Below are 4,744 nucleotides of genomic sequence, written 5' to 3'. Positions count from 1 at the left end.
TCAATGCCCCTCAATGGCAGCGCAGGGGGAGGGCCTCACGCATGCGCTGCTCTGGGTTGTGTGTGACAAAGGGACAGGGCAGTGCAATGTGTCGGGTGGGGATGCTGTTCAGAGGGTCGGTGTGGGCTTTTAGTTGGTCTGAATTGTCTGTTTCCACACTCTAGGGATTGTATGATGATTCTATGAAGTTTGCTGCAAATTAGGTGCATAAATGTGAACTATATGCTAATGTTTTGAACTGCTCATATAAACTACTTTCCTGTTTTCAGATAGAATAAACGTTAGACTATAATTTTGAATGCTCCGGTTTCCTCCCACAGTCCAAAGGTGTGCAAACTAGGCGGGTTGGCTGTGCTAAATTGCCCGTGGTGCCCAGGGATGTTTAGGTTAGGTGGGTTAAGCACGAGATATAAAGGGTAGAGGAATAGGTCTGGGTCTGCTCTTCAGAGGGGCGATGGGGACTTGTTGGACCAAATGGCCTGGAGGGGTTTTGTGTGTGGCAGCATCTTCAAAGGAAAAAGAAACAAAATTAACATTCTGGATCCCGTGACCTTTACGCAAAACTGATGGTGGCCGGGGAAACGTCAGTTTATATACAGAAGCAAAAGGAGAGTGTGATGGGGTTTGGAATAAATGATAGGATAGAGCCTAACAGAGAGAAGAACATTTGGTCAGAGCTGTTGACGATCAGGCTGGGAGGTTGAATAGTAGTTAATGGGGACTATTAGTGGCTGACAGTAGGTGGTGGATAATGGCAGGGTATGTGGTAACAAGGCCTTGTGAGGGGTAGAGTTTAGGCACAAAAATTATTCATCTCGATATTAAGTCTGGAGGGCTGCAGGGTCCCCAAGTGGAAGATGAGGTGTTGTCCTTCTAGCTTGTGTTGAGCTTCAATGGAACTCTACAGCAAGACAGAGACAGAGATGTTGGACTGGGAACGAGGTGGTGTATTAAAGTGTCAGGCAACAGGAATTTCAAGGTCTTTTTTGCAAGCAGTACATCGATGCTCTTCAAAATGATGAGCCAGTCTATGCTTTGTTTCACAACTGGATGTTTTAAGAGAATTTGGACAGTCTTTGTTACTGGGCAAGAATGATGCAGACTTTTCAAAGAAAAAAGAATCCCGGGTGTGGGCATCACTGACTGGTCTGAGCATTGATTGGCCCTCCTGAAATGCGCGTGAGAAGGTGGTAGTGAACTGCCTTCCTGAACCATTGCAATCTCTGAGCTGTAGGTCGACCCACATTGCCGGTAGTAAGGGAATTTCAGGATTTTCACGGATTGACACAGGCTGAATGGCCAATATATTTCCAAGTCAGGATGGTGAGTGGCTTGGAGAAGATCTTGCAGATCATGCTGTTCCCGTGAACCTGCTGCTGTTGTCTTTCAAGATGGAAGTAGTTGTGGGTTTGGAAGGTGCTGTCTAATTTTATGTTTGAGAGAGTGGATGTTTGTGAATGTGGTGCCAATTAAACAGGAGCAGCTTTTTCATGGATAGTATCTCGCTTGCCGTGTGCAGTTGGAGCAGCACTAACACATGACTTAAATGTTGGAGATTTTGGACAGGTTTGAGAAATCAGGAGGTAAGTTCCTTGCTGCAGTATCCATAGCCTTAGACCTGCTCTTGTTGCCACTGCATTTATTGGGTGAGTCCAGTACAGCTTGTGGTTCATGGTAGCTTTCAGGATGTTGATAGTGGAGGATACAATGATGCTGAGGCCCAAGTCAAAGGATGCCTTACTGCACGTCTCTGTGATGCAGTTTTACACTCACACACTGATCAGACTTGATATAGCCTCCATCCACCCTAACAGCAAGTTCCATCACAACAATCCCCACTACAATCCCAAATCTCTATGGTATTGTATCGATTAATGTGAGTGATAGTGAACAGAATTGGACATGTTGCACTGACCCTGAGAACAATACTCCTGTATTACAGCAAAGCAGTCAATGTTCCTTCTCCTCTCGGAAAGTCTGCCCAGGCACACACTCAGCTTGACTAGAGGTTAGCTACATCTCCCCATGCTGAGAAACTTCACGGTCTGTGTGTCTATGTTTAGTGGAGAACAGCTGATCTCCGCTGGGATTGATTTTGTAATGTTCACTGTCAGAGCAGGAGGAGCAAATACAATTGAAAACATTGGAAAGGTTCACTAAAGTGAAGGCCAAGCCGATAGTGAAAGTGACCAAGAAAGCAGAAAAGAAATGAACCCATAGGTGCAACATGTAACCATCTGAAACCAAAGGTTCCTGTCAGAGACACCGATATCTCTCAGGAAAGAGCTGAGCCCGGCTCAAAGGGTCCCTGTCCTGGTTCCGATTGGAGACATAGACATTAATTAATTTGAATCACTCAAAGCATGCTTTCTTGGCTCCATTTACACCCAGTTCCTCTCGCACATTCTACAATGAATCAGTGTGAGGACACACCCTCTCATTTTTACTGACCATCAGTTCGGGTGCACTTGCAGTTCAGGAACAAAAACAAAGTTACTGGAAATGCTCAGCAGATTTGGCAGCATCTATGGAGGGGAAAAAGTGAACATTTCAGGTCCGATGACCCTTCCTCAGAACTGGATGCAGAGAGATGAAGCTGAGGCCTTTGCTGAGTACAGAGCGTTCAGCATCAGAGAGCAGAAGGTTAGGAGGGATGGCCAATACCCAACATGATGTGGGGTGTTTGTGGGAGGGGATAGAGTCAGAGGGAAGGGAAGGAGCGGTAGGTTCCAGACAGCCATTGGTATTTTTGAGTTGATGCATCTTGTGGGCCTGATTGCCTGATCAGAAGAGAAAAAAAAATTCCTTGTTAGTCTGACGAATGAGCCGGAGCATGAAGTGGAACTGAGGACTGGTACAGCTCTGAGCCAGTGTGTTACGATGCTGTTGGAGAGAGAGGTTGAGACTATGCATGTGCAGCCGCATCGCATTGAGGGTGGATCTCAGAATGTGGCCAGAGCTGCTGTCCGTGGAACGTTGAACATCATGGTGGTATCTATGATCCTGGGAGGATTCAAAACATGAGGGATGAAACTTGAGTTGGAATCCACGTGGTGTGAGTCTGAGCCGGAGGCAGTCACTGAGGAATGTGATATGGCTGTGGAAAGTGATATTGGCTGGATGAAGAGTCTCGGCCCGAAATATAAGCTTTTGTGCTCCTAAGATGCTGCTTGGCCAGCTGTGTTCATCCAGCCCCACACTTTCTTATCATGGCTGTGGAAAAGTCAGTTTCAGTTCCTGTCCGTTTCTATTTTACACATTTAGGGAGAGAGTAACACTGGCGCAGAAACCCCGCTTCATAACACAGCCCTCAAGAATTGATTTTGTGTGATTCAGCTGGAGCAATGGAAACTGACACTGTCGTATTCTACAGCATCTGCAGTTTCTGCTATCTTTGAAATGGAAGCTGACATGCTGTCTCCTGAAAGAAAGGCCGGCACATGGGCGTTTAATTGTATCACAACTGCTTTTAAAAGTTCCAGGTTTTATTATCTTCGAACATGAAGCTTGAGTCGCAGCTGGAGGCGGAGCTGGACATTTCTCTGTCTGTCACTCAGTTTCCTGCCCGGGCCGCCTCTCCCTCTCTGTCAGCTCTTTCTCAGTCAGGTCGGGGCGGGCTGTAGAAAGAAGGAAGGTGAGGCAGCTCGGCTCTCACTCGGCAGCGATTGCAGTGAAGAAGCGTGATGTCTGGGCGAGGCAAAGGAGGCAAAGGCCTGGGAAAAGGCGGGGCGAAGCGGCACCGCAAAGTGCTCCGTGATAACATCCAGGGCATCACGAAACCAGCCATCCGGCGCCTGGCTCGCCGTGGCGGTGTCAAGCGCATCTCGGGCTTGATCTACGAGGAGACCCGCGGGGTGCTGAAGGTTTTCCTGGAGAATGTGATCAGGGATGCGGTGACCTACACTGAGCACGCCAAGCGCAAGACGGTCACTGCCATGGACGTGGTGTACGCTCTGAAACGCCAGGGCCGCACTCTCTATGGATTCGGCGGCTGAGCAACTCGTCCCTTTTCCAGCGAACCCAAAGGCTCTTTTCAGAGCCACCCAAACCCTCCGATTGAGAGCGGAGACCTGAGGACGGGGAAAGGCAACACATAGGGCTGGTGCAGCGACTTTTAATTTTGAACCAATCCTTTAAGGAAATATATTAAGTTCGTGCCCCGCGTTGCAGGAGAGAGAGCGCGGATTGTGAAATTATACTCTGCAGAAAAGTGTTTTATAACCAAGGTATCCCTGCACTACAGATAGAGGTTTCACGGCCATTCGAGACGATACTGTTCTGCAGCTGGTTATGCCCTTTCTTGTGAATACCAGTCTATCAGTAATACTACCAGTTGTCCATACCATGAATAATAATTTGCTCTCTCCGTAATTTTGGGCCCAGGCGCTAATTGCATATTGCAGTGTTTGTACTTCATTCACGCTTCCAGGAATGATACTTTGTTCATTTTGATTCTGGGAGCCGTGCCGATGTTTTAGTATCAGAGATAATGGGAACTGCAGATGCTGGAGATTCCAAGATAATAAAATGTGAGGCTGGATGAACACAGCAGGCCAAGCAGCATCTCAGGAGCACAAAAGCTGACGTTTCGGGCCTAGACCCTTCATCAGAGAGGGGGATGGCAACTATTTTGCTGCCTTTCCTGTCCTTCAACGGCTGTTTCTCAGGGGGTTGAGGGACGGGGCTGTATCCAATCCAGGCTCTAGGGCGGGCTCTCCATTCCCTTAAATAGGCAGCGCCGCAG

General features: G+C 47.9%; 1 pseudogene; it reads left to right on the top strand.

The window, feature by feature from the left end:
- Positions 1 to 3,683: 3,683 nt before the first annotated feature.
- LOC132206835 (uncharacterized) overlaps positions 3,684 to 4,744 on the top strand; it is a 660,697-nt pseudogene continuing 659,636 nt past the window's right edge.

Source organism: Stegostoma tigrinum, chromosome 44, assembly GCF_030684315.1.
Source record: "Stegostoma tigrinum isolate sSteTig4 chromosome 44, sSteTig4.hap1, whole genome shotgun sequence".
In the NCBI taxonomy this organism is placed as follows: Eukaryota; Metazoa; Chordata; class Chondrichthyes; order Orectolobiformes; family Stegostomatidae; genus Stegostoma; species Stegostoma tigrinum.
This window is presented reverse-complemented; position numbering and strand designations above follow the sequence as displayed.